This window comes from Notamacropus eugenii, chromosome 5, assembly GCF_028372415.1.
Source record: "Notamacropus eugenii isolate mMacEug1 chromosome 5, mMacEug1.pri_v2, whole genome shotgun sequence".
Lineage (NCBI taxonomy): Eukaryota > Metazoa > Chordata > Mammalia > Diprotodontia > Macropodidae > Notamacropus > Notamacropus eugenii.
The window spans coordinates 58751916-58766673 of record NC_092876.1 but is presented as its reverse complement, the minus strand read 5'-3'; positions in this window follow the sequence as shown (position 1 = coordinate 58766673).

The following is a 14758-nucleotide window of genomic DNA, read 5'->3' as shown; positions in this document are numbered from 1 at the left end:
ACAGAGAGGGAACCTACACTTTTGGGGGAGGGGGTAGGATTTGGGATAGACAGAATAACAGATATCCCAAGAAATGACAAATTTCAATAACCTGTTAAAGTTTACAAAACACCAATTACAACAACCCTTTGAGTCAGAGAGTTCAAAGATATCTCTTTTCTTTCTGGGTCTCAGTTTCCTCATATGTAAAATGTGCTCAATAACGTTAGAGGTCCCTTCTAGCTCTGTAATACTGTGACTAGATCACCTCTAAAGTCCCTTCTGGCTCTTACTCTATGATCTCGTTGTCCTCATTTTACAGTTTAAAAAAATCTGAGATTTTTAGGAGTTACATGATTTCTCTCAGGGCCTCTCCACTGGAACCCAGATTTCCAGACTCCATGCCCTGTACTCTTTCTACTCTATCTTGAATCCTTCCAGCTTGCTTAGAGGGTATCATTTCCCTGTGCTACCCTCCGAGCTTGTGATTCCTCCTGGAGGGGACCCCTCAGGTCTCCCTCACCCACAAGCAGAGGAGAGATAATAGAGGAAGATAGAAACTGTTTGGTCCAGTTCCATTCTGCCCTAGCTCAGCTCCTCTCCATCCCAGCCTTTGCACTGCCAAGACTTCGGTGACTGTCCTGTCCATTGCCCTAACATAACCCCAGCTCCTGAGAGCTCCCACAAAGGAGCTGGTGGATGTGGCCTCCCATGTGATGATGCTAATGAGAGCACCCGACTGGCCTGGGGCTGTCAGCCATGGAGCCAGGGCGGGCCACATTTCTCCACCTAGAGATACCTCTGCTCCTGAAACAAGTGTGAAGTTGAGAAAGAGCCGCCCTAACAGGAAGGGCTTGGGTAGTGAAGGCTTCTGCTGACTTGGGGGATTTTCTGGGGATGGAGTCCTTGGAGCTCCCCGGCAGAAAATTAGCGATGACCTACTCAGCTCAAGGCAGTCTGAAGTCCTGGAAAGGGCACTAGGTTCAAGTCCTGGCCCCAGGATGACTTTGGACAAATTACTTTCCCTTCAAAGGTCTCATTTTCTCCATCTACAAAATGAGAAGATGGTGTATTAATCTCCAGGGTCCCCCAGCTCTGACAGCCTATGTTCTGAGACCCTTTCCAATTGTGCCATTTGAAGAGTCCTCCCAACTCTAAACTGCCATGACTCTCACTCTGGATTTAAATGAAAAATGTCTTTTGGGTAGGGAAGAGGAAGAGAGGTTACCTAGGGATAAGAGTTGGGGTCAGAAACATTCTCCCTTTTCACTGGCCATAGGTTAGAAAGACAACAGGTCGCCCAACCTTTTAGAAAGAGTAGGGTAGGAGAGATGTGCTGCTACTGTGATCTAGGATTTCTGAGCTAGATGGTTTGCCACATGGGGCAAGGATAGGGCCTCCTCTCATGCCCATGGGACCATAAAGATTTCACTAACACCATCCTCCAGGGTTGGTTTTTTTAGTGGGATAGGAAGCTTTTCCTGAGCCCTTAGTTAGTATGACAATTTGGGCCCTAGAGTCCAGCTCTAAAATTGAAAGAGACTTTGGGAGGCTATCTAATCTAAATCCCCTCACTTTATAGGTGAGGAAACTGAGGGCTAGGGAAGTGACTTGACCAGGATAGTAATATCAAAGTTAGGATTCAAACCCAGCTCTGCTTTATGCCAAGTCCAGCACTTTACAACCTTTCTCAAAGCTTCCTAATTTCAATAATTTAAGAATTGTGGCAAATTGGAATGAGAGGTGAAAGGGGATCCTGCTCACTGAAGATATTCATGTGGGAACTAGTTGAGTCCTTGGAGGTGGATTGTAGAGAAGAATTTTGTCCAGGTACCATTTGGACCAGGTGATGTCTCGTCCAAATGAAATTCAGTAATTTTCTGGAATTCTCTCTCCCTTCTCCTCTGTATCATCACAGATGGGAGTAAATATGCCAGCTTCCCTCAATCCTTCCTCAGTTCCACTCATCCTTTCCCTGAATCTAATTTTCCATAGCATATCTATGACCCACTAAGATCTTACACACTTATCACAGCAAACCTATGAAGCAAGTATTTCAAGGATAATTGATTTTCCTCTCTAAACCTTAGTTCTCTCATCTGTAAAATGGACTAGATGATCTGATTGGCCCATAAGGAGGTCTTTGGATAGATTCACAGGGGATCTGTGAACTTGGATGGGAAAAAAATACATCTTTGTTTCAATGTGGTAGGTTTTCTTGGTAATCTTATTTATTTCATGAGTTTAAAAACATTATTCTGAGAATAGGTTTGTAGGTTTCACCAGGCTGCCTCCATAGGGGTCCATGACACACACACAAAAAGCTAAGAACCCCTGGCTTGGAAGGCAGTCCCAAGGCAGCAGATAGCTAATGTCAGTAATAGATGGTGTCAGTTAAGGAGAGGTCACTACCTGCCCAGGCCTTTTTTTTCCATGACAGCTGTTCCAGCAGAGCACTGTGCCCATGGAGGGTTGGTCTTGTTTGGGGTTTATACTGGCTCCTTTCAATCAACAAGTATTTATTAAGCTCCTACCATGTGCCAGACTCTGTTAAGAGCTGTGGTTACAAAGACAAAGAATGAACCAATCCGTGCTCCCAAGGAACATACAGGGCTGGACTTTATCGCCTAGGTGGGAAGAGCCAGGGGCTGCTGAACTGTGGGGGCAGGAATGTTTTGGGAGCAGGGCAGGGCTCATTCCATAGGTATGTGGCCTGGGGTTCTACCAGGACAATTAGCAACTTCTTTGAGAACAATGTCTGGGTTAAACATTACAGCATCCTGGCTCTCCAGCTAATGAAGGCTTCTGCCATCCTTTTAACTCACTCTGGCCTCACGGTTTCCTTAGGGGAAGACTAATGGGCTCAGCTGCCAACCTGCGCGGCTCAGATGGGGCTTCCGTTTGGGCAAAGGTCATCATTTCATAATAATAACATTTCAGAGCTGAGGTGGTTGTCCCGTAATAACAGCCCTTCACACGTCTGAAGCTAGATGGTTTACAAAGCGCTTCCCAGACATTGCACCATACTGCCCTCTTTGGTAAGTGTGTGGTTGTTTGCCAGGGGAGTGAAACCAATTCCGAAGGCTGCAATTTAGAACATTTCATTTCCTCCGTTCAATTCGATTCACTCCGCCTCTGTTGAGTTTCTATTGTGTGCAAAACACGGTGCTCAGGGTCAGAGGGTATACAGTTTAGATTAGACACAGACTCTTCTCATAGAGCTTATGGCAGGGGTGGGGAACCCTCAGCCTTGAGGACACATGTGATCTACTAGGTCCTCAAGTATGACACACTTGAGGACCTAGCAGACCACGTTGGCTTGGAGCAGATTCCCCATCCCTGGCTTATGGTTTAGTATTGAGGAAAATGTATAGGAGGACATTCAAATACCTGGGTTCAAATCCCTACCTGTGCCACCCACCTTCCCTGGTATGAGCTCGGAGGTATGTGCCAGCTCTACATTCAAGATTTCTGGGACATCATAATAATATGCTCTGCTTCCTTTGTGCTAAAGTCCCTCATAAGAAACTCTGGGTTGTTTTTAGAATGGGGGGGCAGTTACTGCATCAAATACCATCATGGTGTGTCTCATCCACTGTTATGGGGTCAGAAATTTTTTCAACTGAGGAATACTGAGAAAACTAGAACTATGGAATCTCAGAGCCAGTGAGGCCCTTAGAAGACAGAATGTCAGAACTGGGAGGGCTCTTAGAACACAGTATGTTAGAGCTGGAAGGGAACTTAGAATATCAGAGCTGGGAGGGCCCTTAGAACCCAGAATCTCAGAGCTTGGAGGGGCTTTTAGAACAGAGAATGTCAGAAGTGAGTGAGGTCTTAGAACAAAGAATGTCAGAACTGGGAGGAACTCATAAAACATAGAAGGTTAGAGTTGAAAGGGACTGTAGAACATATAATGTCAGAGCTGGGAAGGACCTTAGAAGACAGAATGTTCCATCTTTAAGGGACTTTAAAAATCATCTTTTCCATCCCATTAATTTTATAGTAGGACTCTGAATCAAAAGAAAGAAACTCACTTTCCTAAGATTATAAACAAGTCGATGACAGAACTGGGGTTTACATCCAAATTTGAAGATGCAAAGAGAAAAAATTCTTTTTTTTCATTTTTAAATGAGTTTATATTTTATTTCACACAATGACATCTGCAAACATTGGGAAAATCATACTGTCTATAAGGCAAATAATTTATTCAGTCTATAGAAGGCAGATTATTATACTGACTTGCTGCATTTTTTGTTGGCATTAAAGGAAGATAAAAATAATAAAGCCTGATGCACATATGGATTTAAAGGACACCCCCCCACTTTACAATAACTCTAGCTCTCACAGGTGGGGAACTTCTGTAAACCATTTCAAAACCCTCTTCTCTTGCTCATGCACTGGGTCTGCTGACCTGTTGAAGGGGAAAAAATGCTAATGAGAAGGAAAAAAATAGTAGTTGTCAGAAGAGGCCTGCTGGGACATGCAGAGAATCTGTCAACCAATTTTGGTTATAAAAAAGATATGGACAGAAGATGGAAGCAAGGGAAGGTAGCAAGGATGACCACCAATGAGCAGTACAGACCTGTAAGAATAGTGGCAGGGGTGCTTAGAATGAGCTGAGGCTGGTGAGGAAAGCAAGAACCACCAAAAGGGCTTTTAAAATTTTAGGCGGACCATGGCACAGGTGTGGATGGGATAAGGATGTCCCGTTATCTGCTCAGTTGTTTTGTTTTTTTTTTGTCAAGGAGAATGACCTAGTAAGAGACCATGTAATTGCTCTTAATGAATTTGTGTTTCCTTACCCAGATAAACCTCCTGTATGGAAAGAAGCAGAAGATGTGGTTGATGATCCATTTTCAGTGATTTTTGAAATTGTGGAGGGCAGGGGAGATTCTACATGATAGGGGAAGAGCAGATGTCCCAATATTTCACCCCTCATTCAGCAGTCGAAGAGTTAATTTGAGAATACTTGAGAAACAATTTGAATGTATGCAGGAGGAAGCAGATTCACACCCTGTCTTTCCACCACAATGAGGCAATCTCTTGAAGAGAGATAGTAGCTTCAAGGAGTGTGACTCCTGGCAGCAGAGAAGTGAGTCAGTTGTGAATTCAAGAGAGAACTAGCCCTGGCAACTGAGAATTGAGCCATGAGGAGAAATCTTATGAGGAAAGAATATGGAAACCCTATAGAACTGGAGGTACGAGTTGGCTTGGTCACATATATTTCTTACATGTGCACCTCATTATCATTGCATTCTTCTTGCCCAATCCAATTTGTGAGAGTGTGCCACAGATTCACAGGGGAAATGTTTTATGAATGCTGTTCTTACTACATCATCTTAGTAAATGACTTTGCTATAGCTTAATCATGTCTACTGGATGACTATTAACCAGAAGCAAACTTGAGGAGTCTTATTAGCTCTAGATCCAAGAGTGCAGACCCACAGGTATCCTAGAGCATGAGAATGACAACTGCCCTGTGAGGACTGAACCTGTGAATTCAAGTACAAGCTGGGGAAGATACTCAGAGAGAAAGATAATAAGAGTCCTCAAATTAGTGAGCTTGACTTTGATTCCTGGAAATGTTCTGGATATACTGTTAAAGGAATGGTTAGTGAACATTTAGAAAAGGAAGTGGTGATCACCAAGAGCCGACATGGCTTCATCAAGGAGTCGTGCTGGTTTAACCTTGTTTCCAGGTTTATGAAACTGGTAGGTCAGGGCAATGCTATAGATATAGCTTGCCTAGATTTTAACTATTCTTAGACAAAAGATGACGAGATGTAGGCTAGACGATAGTACGATCAGATAGATTTGGAACTAATTGAGTGACCAGACTGAAGAAGTATTTATTAGTGGTTAGATGTTAACTTGGCATGAGGTCCCCACTGGAGTGCCTCTGGGATCTGAGTTGGCTCTGGGCTGTTTAACACTTTTATCAGTGCCTTGGGTAAGGGAGGGCATAAATGGCATGCTTTATCAAATCTGCAGATGATACACTAGGAGGTACAGCTGCCATACATTCCAAAAGATCTCGATAGGGTAAGTTGTTGTTGTGGTTCAGTCCTTCTAGTGGTGCCTGATTCTTCATGACCCCATTTGGGGTTTTCTTGGCAAAGATATTGGAGTGGTTTGCCATTTCATTCTCTAGCTCATTTTCCAGATGACCACACTCCATTTCCTTCCTGGCTGTGCTTCTGACTCTATGGCCTTTGCTACCATGGCCCTTGACAGGTACCTTCACCCAACCCCTATTTGGTTATGTTTGGTTATGTAGGAGGGACTGACAGTCTTTGTGTTTGTATCTCTGGTGCTTAGCACCATACTTGGCACACAGTTAGTGCTCAATAGAACCTTGCTGCCTGCCTGCATTCCTATTACTTACTGACTGTATGACTATGGACAAGTTATTTCATTTCCCTAGGCCCAGTTTATTCCTCTGTAAAATGAAGAGGCTAGAATAAGTACCTCTAAGGTCCCTCTGGCTATAGGTGTATGATCCTATGACCAAGTCTAGATTACCCAGCATTCCAACATCTACGAACTCTAGCTACCTGAAACTGAACTCATCCCCTCCCAGAGACTTCCCTAGCTTGTCCCAGGCCACAAGTAAAATTTTCTGCACCAGTATCACCCATAAAGCAACTTTGAGGCCTGGGAGTTATGGATACATCTGGGAAGGCACTGTTTCCTGAGCTGGGATTCAGCCAGGCGTCCCTGAGCTGAGTTTTAAGGGTCAGGGTGAACGGAACAAATTTCACAACTTCTACCAAGTCCTCTCTCAGCTTCAGGGAAGCTGGTCTAGGCTCAGAATCATAGCCTCAAAGGAGTTAGAGCTGGAAAGGACCTTAGACACCATGCAATCCATGATTAAGCTAAGCCCAGAGAAACTGACCAACAAATTAGCAAGTGGACAGCACGCTGGACCTGGAGTCAGGAGGTCTTGAACTCACATCCAGCCTCAGATTCTTCCTAGGTTTGTGACCCTGAGCAAGTCATTTAACCTCTGTGAGTCTCAGTTTCCTCATCTGCAAAATGGAGACAGTAATAGCACCCCTCTGTAGGGTTGTTGTGAGGATCAAATGAGATAATATTTCTAAAGTGCTTTGCAAATATTAGAGCACTCTTGTTCTTTCTATGACTTTTTCCTTGACTTTGTCCTCAGGGCTGACCTTGTGGGTTGGAGGATGGGTCAGTAACCCTTGTGGTGAAGTTCTGAGGTCCATCTGAATAACTCACCACCTCTAAAATGTCCCCCCTAACTTCCATTTATTCCCCAATTCTACTATTAGATCTTTTACAGAATTACACACACACACACGCACACACACAAACACTCACACACACAGAGTGCAACAGAAAGAGACAGAAGAAGAGAGTGACACAGAAAGACAGCAACAGAGAGAGATAAAAAGATAACAATAGAGAAAGAGGAAAAGAGAGACAGACACAGTGAAAGAGACAGAAAAAAGGGGGGTGACAGAGAAAGAGAAAGACAGAGGCAGAGAACCAGAGACAGAGAGGGGCAGAAAGAGAAAGAGAGAGAGAAAGGGAGAGAGATACAGAGACAGAGAGAGAGAGAGAAGCAGAGAGAGACAGACCAGACAGATAGAAAAAGAGAGACAGACACAGAGTAAGACAGAAAGAGAGTGAAAGAGAGAGACAGAAAGAGAAAGAGGTATTAAAGAGAAATAAAGAGACACAGAGACAGAGACAGAGGGACAGAGAGATAGAGAGAGGGAGGATGGAAATCTCTGAGGCCATGCAGGTTAATTAAGATCCCTGTATAAATCCCCTCTACAATGTCTGTGACAAGTCCAACTTCCAATCATCCAGCCTCCAAAAATGACATCTAAACGCAGTTCATTTCACTTTGCAACTGGGGTAGGAAGCATTCTCTCCGCAGTGGCAGATAGCTGCCTTTTTGCGGTTTCCCTCTCAGCTCGTCCTTCCACTGTCTGGAGCCGAGCAGAAGCAGGCTGCCCACTGTCTCCCTGTACAAGGGCTCTTTCAGTGCTGTGTCCTCATTGAGGACAGGTTTTATTTCACTTAGGTATCCATTTCCTTAGTGGCTGAGCACAGTGCCTAGCACATATCGATTGAGTGATAGAGGGCTGGCCTGGGAACTGAATAGCCTATTTGACCATTATTTGTCAGGATGGGAGAATCCACGCCGCTCCCAGAAGGCAGGGACTACTGCATCTTTGTCTTAGTATCTGTAGAATCTAGCATAGATCTTGGCACATAGTCCATAAATGAGTAATTGACAAAGCCTTTATTAGATGCTTACTATAAGCCTAGTGCTGTGCTGAGTGTCAGGGATATGAATACTAAGAGCAAAATCCCTGTCTGCCAACAAGAAGTTTACATTCTAATGAGGAAATAGTCAAAAGGCAGTGGTGGTCCAAGAAGGATCTAGAAAGTTACAGGGATAGTAATGTGGTCACTGGGGAGAAGATTTGTGTGCCCCATCCAGGTACAATGTCAGAATTGATTTGATTGTGGTTCATGATTATGTATCTGAGAAAGCAGAGGGAAAGGATACCCATTTGGCAGTATGGAGGCCAGTGGGAGACTATAGAGGATGATAAGTTGGGAATGAAGTGGCTTAAATGGCTTACAAATCGATGCTTCATAAATGCTTGATTGATTGGTTGACTGACCCCTCCCAAGCCTTCTCTACTCCAGGTTAAACATCCCCAGTTCTTCCAAATGACCGTTATATGGTAATCTACAGTCCCCCTCCCCATCATCCAGGATATCCTTCTCTGAATGAGTTCCTGCTTGGGTTTTCTCACTATTTCAACGTTTAAAAGATGGAAATACCCTGAGAAGGAGAATTCATGGAGCCACCACCTTCAGTTTATTTGGTGTTGGTATTGATGGCTCAACTATGAATTGAAATCAGGGCACTGTACTAGGCATGGGAGATACACAGATTAAAAAAAAATGGAAGCAGTTCCTAACTTCAAGGAGCTTACATTCTATTGAAGGGATATGATGTGTACCCAAATATATAAATGAGAAAAATGGAGGGAGAGAGCATGCATGGTGAGGGGTAGAGATCAAAGAAGACTTCATGAGGGAGGTGGCACCTTTGCTGAGCCTTTGAGGAAGACAAGGCTTCTGAGAGGTGACAATGAGAACAGCCTATATTCCCGAATGATGTATCAATGTTCAGCCAAGGGAGATGGAGGTCAAGGTCAGGGAACAGCCAAACCATATACAGTAGCACTCTTCTGGGACTTGAAGAAGATACAAAATTTAAACTAGACAATCTTTACTAACCCTTAGACCTGGGAGTAAATCCTGCCTCAGACACTGACAACTTGACCCTAGGCGAATTATTTATCTGTCTGCCTCAGTTTACTCATCTCTAAAATGGGGGTAATAATAGCACTTACCTCCTAAGGTTGTTATGAGGATAAAATGGGATAATATTTGCAAAGCACTTTGCAAACTTTAAAGCCCTACGTAAATGCTAACTCTAATTATGTTCCCTCAGAGTTTTCTGTATAAGGAAAACACTAACACAGATAACGAGCACTCAGATTTTTTTCCAGATAAGTTTTCTGACTTTTTCTTCCTTTTAAAAAAAAATTTGTCTTCTCAACTTCTTCGTTATAGAGGATTGCTCTTTGGAAGGGATCAGGGCAAAGGATATTAGGGTAAATCCAGGGTCTATGTAAACAAAATCTATTGATAAAGACCTATTTTTTTTAAGTGTGTGTTGAGTTGAATTGGATTAAATGCTTCTCAAAACTCAAGGGCTCCTGTGCAAAGGTGAGCTCAGTCACCCAGCAGATGTTCCATAGCTAAATACTGTTTAAAGAGCCAAGCCCACCCCCACCCCATGCCTGACTGAGCCTGGCAAATGTGGCCCCAAGCACTCCTTTTTCCTCTTTCCCCTCTCCTCTTACAAATTTTCTATCAATGATCTCAATCCCTCGGGTGCTGAATGATGAGCCATGAGGTGCTCTGACTCACATCCATGCTAAATAAAAAAGTAAAAACCTGGCAAGCAGAAAGGAAAGTGGGTGAACTTGGAAGAGAAGTCTACGGGGGGGGAGGGCTCAGATAAGCTGTCCCTTCCTCAACTGTTCCCAGGTCACCCTTGGGCATTGATGCCCACTCAGAGGCTTTGGACTCAGAGACTGGGTTTGGGCATGGTCACAGAACAGGAGAACTTTGCCTTCTGTTTCTGGATGCGCTTTCCTGGGCACGCACCAGTGGGCTCTTGTTCTTTCCCTCCTCCCTGCAATGACTGTTCTTAAGAAGAACTCTGTTATCAATCATCTCTACCTGAGGGCTTGAACGGATGGCCAACTCAACTCCAAGTCACTTAACATGATATGGCAGCCAAGGAAGCTGGTTCGATCTGCATTAGTAGAAGCCAAGTGTGCTAGAATAAGGAGATAATCATTTTGCAGTTTTTTGCCCCATTGAGGACCCAGCTAAAGTATTATGTTCAGCTCTGGGTGTCATAGTTAGTAGGGTCACTGTCAACCTGGAGAGTAGCCAGAGGAAGATGACCAGGATAGTGAGAAGCCTCAGGGCTGTGCCACATGAGAATGGTGGAAGACAATTACTAGCTGTATGACTCTGGGCTACTCACTTAACCTCTGATTGCCTCAGTTTTTTCATCTGTAAAGTGGGGATAATAATAGCACCTGTCTACCAGAGCTGTTGTGAAGATCTAACGCAATAATACTTGCAAAATGTTTAGCACAGTGCCTAGCACATAGTAGGTACTATATAAATGTTGGATCTCATTATTATTACTAGTCTGGAGAACGGAAGACTCAGGGGGGACAGGATAGATGTCCCGGAGGTCTTGTCATGTAGAAGAGCAATCAAACCTGTTCAGCTTGGCCCAAGAGGGCAGAACCAGGGGCAGTGGTGAGGCTGGGGGTGAACAGAAGTTAAAGAGAAGACCATTAAGGCTTGGCATAAGGCTTCCCAAACATTAGAGCTCTTCAAAACTAAAATGGGTATCTTGTGATGTGATGGATTCCTTGCAGGGCAGATAGGTGGCATTGTGGATAGAGCCCTGGCCTTGGAGTCAGGAGGACCTGAGTTCAAATCTGACCTAGCTGTGTAAGTCACTTGAGCAAGTCTCTGGGCAAGTCATGTAACCCTGATTGCCTCAAAAAAAAAAAAATAAAAGCAATGCATTCCCTGCTCTCTGAATGATCCCACTTGTTGAGGGGTAGAGAAAATCCTTATTTAAACAGGAGGTTTCTCAGGTCTCCCAGCATTTGGGTGCTGGGAATCTGAAGGGGTCATCCAGATATTGCTTAAAGACTTCTGGTGAAAGGGAGCTTTCTCCATCCTGGGGCAGCCTGTTCTCTTTGGGGACATCCCCAACAGGTAGGAAGGTACTGTAGGAGATGCCCCTTTCCTGCCTGCTCTCCCCTACAGATGCCTATGTCAGTGATGGGAACCATGAGCATGGTGCCCTTGCTGGGAGGTGATACTCTTGGATTGCCTAGAGTCCATCTGTCAAGAACACTGAGGGAATGTGCTGGTGGGAGGAAGCCTGGACTCAGCTCAGTGGGAAGTTGTTCATCCTTCCAAAGAGGATCCATGACATCACAAGTAGGGTGTCTTGACTTGCTCGTGGTTTGAATTTGAGTGAGGCAGAGCTGTGCAAAGTCATCTGCCTTGCTCTCACCTCCAAAGTCATTGGAGCTATGGGACAGGCAGGAAGACAAGAAGATGCTCAGACCCTGTCCTCAGGGAGCTCCCATTTTGATGAAGGAGACATGGTCCTGGGCCTTGGGGCGTTTCTGGTTTGTTGGGGAAGATACAGCTCCTGTCCTCAGGGAGTTCCTAGCCTAATGAGGAAGTCAGGCACTTACAACGAAAGGAGCAGACATCAACACATACATTCTGCAAGACTCATCCCTCCCTGCCCATCTCCTCCTGACAAATGTCCTTCCCCCAAAGCCATCCCCCTCAGAGAGTCCCCTAATGATGCAGGGAGGGCTCCACACACCTCTGCAGATCTCTGCTCTTCTTGTAAGATTGTGGCCAGACACCAGGTGCCTCATCATAACACATAGCTCAGGGAGCACCATGGTGGTGGCACAGGGAGCTGAGCCCAACAGGATCATGAGGAAGCCATCTTAATTGGAGCCTTTGAATAGACTCATCCTGGGTCTGATAGTGCCTTCTCAGAGTGATAGAGCTTAGAAGGTAAAATACTGAATCTAGAACATAGAACACAGACTTCAGAGCAGGGAGGGACCTTGGAATGTAGAATACCAGAGATGGAAGGGACATTGGAGGTCATCTCAGGCTACCCTCTTCTTTTACAGGTGGGGAAATTGGGTCAATAGAGACAAAGAGACTTTTCCAGGGTCACTCAGCAAATTGTTTACAGAAATAGAATTGGGGGTCTAGAATAAACCTGGGGTGCTTTCTACTATACCAGGGATGCCTCCTTTTTCTCCACATCAACTCAGGACTGACATTCATTTTGAAGAGTTTTCAAATTTTGATTTTCTAAAATTCTGAACTTAACACCAAATAAATTATTTCCATATAGACACAGTAAAACAGGAAAAGATTGTACATTAAACTTACACATTCATTTTATATTATATTCACTTGCATTTAAATCCCCTAATTGTCTAGAATGTCTTTTCCTTCTTCATGAAACAGGTAACACTCTCCCTCCCTCTAATTTCACACATTACCCAGTCCAGAGTTCTGTTCATCAGTCAGTCAACCAGCATTGATTGAGCACCAGGTACAAAACTGTGCTAAGCCCTGGGGCACTCAGTGAATGTTTCTAATCTACTGCTGGCCCCAAGGAACCATTTCTTGGAGATCCTGGCTCCCATTCTGATGGAGGTTAAGAAGTGGAAGGAAAGTACTGGGTGCACTTCTTGAAAAATATCCCCATTGAGAACATGGATCTGAGTTTGTTCCTCAGAAAGTCTAACCTCTAAGCAGACACTTCCTGTCCCTGAGTCTCAATTTCACTCATCTGTAAAATGGGTACAATAATCCTCATCCTACCCACAAGGACAGTTTGAGGAAAGTGCTTTGGAAACTTTAAAGTGCTAAAGAAAGGCAAAGAATCATACTCTATCATATTCCTCTTTTCAACAGGGTAGAAGATAGGAGCAGGGGCTGGGATCAGTCTTCCTGTCTTGCAGTTGAGAAAACTGAGGCACACAGATTAAAAAGGGACATCTCTCAGCCAGAGAGTCAGTCAATGAACATTTATTAACCTCCTTCTATCCTCTAAGTGGGGCAGTTAGGTGGCACAGTGGATAGAATACCAGACCTAAAGTCAAAAAAACCTGAGGTCAAATTCAGCTTCAGACACTGTGTGACCCTGGCAAGTCACTTAACCCTATTTGCCTCAATTTCCTCATCTGTAAAACGAGTTGAAGAAGGAAATGGCAAACCACTCCAGTATCTTTGCCAAGAAAACCTCAAATTGGGTCATGAGGAGCTGGACAGGACTGAAACAAGAACAATGTTCTAGGTATGATTAAAAAACTAGGCAAGCACAGAGAGGCAAAAGACAGTCCCTGCTCTGAAGGAGCTCAAGAGTTTCCACAAGACTTTAACGTTTATGAAGGATTTTACATATTTTCAGCCCTTTCCCATGGGTTGATTGGCTTTGTGTCTTTTCTTTCTCTTCTTCTTTCTTTTTCTTTTTTTTTAACTTTTAAAAATATTCTTTGTTATATGGGATTCTGGGTCAGTGAGTAAAGCATTGAGAGATAGGTACTATTGTTATCCCCATTTTACAGATGAAGAAACTGAGGCTTAGACAGAAGCTTGCCCAGCATCACAAAGCTTGTAAGTACCTGAGGCAGAATTGGAACTCAGGTCTTTCTGACTTCCAGACCAGTCTCCCTCCACTATATTGGCTCGCTACATTAGCAATGTCACAGATACAGCCAACCCCAAGAGATGCTGGTGATTCCTGTTGGTTTCCTCTCCCCTGTTTCTTCCTCAAGATGCCTGACTCCTGGTCATTTCTTGTTATTAAATTCGTCAGTCTTTGACTGTAGCTGAAGAGGAAGACAGAGCAGGGATTTAGCTCTGTTGACATTTGGGGGAGGAAGTTCAGCTTTCTCCCTGAGACCATTGTCCCCATATGCTGCCTTGTGGTCATTTACCTATGAGACACCCCACCTCGGGCCAACCCCCACTCTCCGCAAAGGTCCTGTTTCTGTGGCACATCTACCAACTATCCACACGGGAGAGGGTCAGATCATGCCGTCTCCCAGTGTGAGTGTCCCAGGATCAGACTGTCTTCTGCAGCTGCTACCCTCCTCTGCCAGTCCTACCCCATCCCTACTCCCAGATGTTTTTGTCCCAGATGAAACTATGTGTAGTGAGGCTTTGGCCCTTAGAAAGGTCAGAGAGAAGGAAAATGCAAATAAGCCAATCTAAGTGCTTGGTGACATCTCTGCTGAAAGTCTGGGCGGTGTGAAATGGTAATATCTCACTAACGGGTTTGAAAAGTGCCCATTTCTGGCACTCAGGGGTACTTAATACATGCTGTCAGTTGATGTGGGTACATGGTAACTGGTTGTTATCCAAAAAGCCCAGAATACAAATGAAAGTATCATTATTCCCATTTCATGGATGAGGAGACTGAGACTCGAGAATTAAATCATTTAAGATCATAGATTCAAAGATGAAAAGGAGCTTGGATCTAACCCCCTCCCTCATTTTACTGATGAGGAAATTGAGACTCAAACAGTTGAAGTGATTTGTCCAGGATCAAAAAGTGAATGTCAGAACTGCA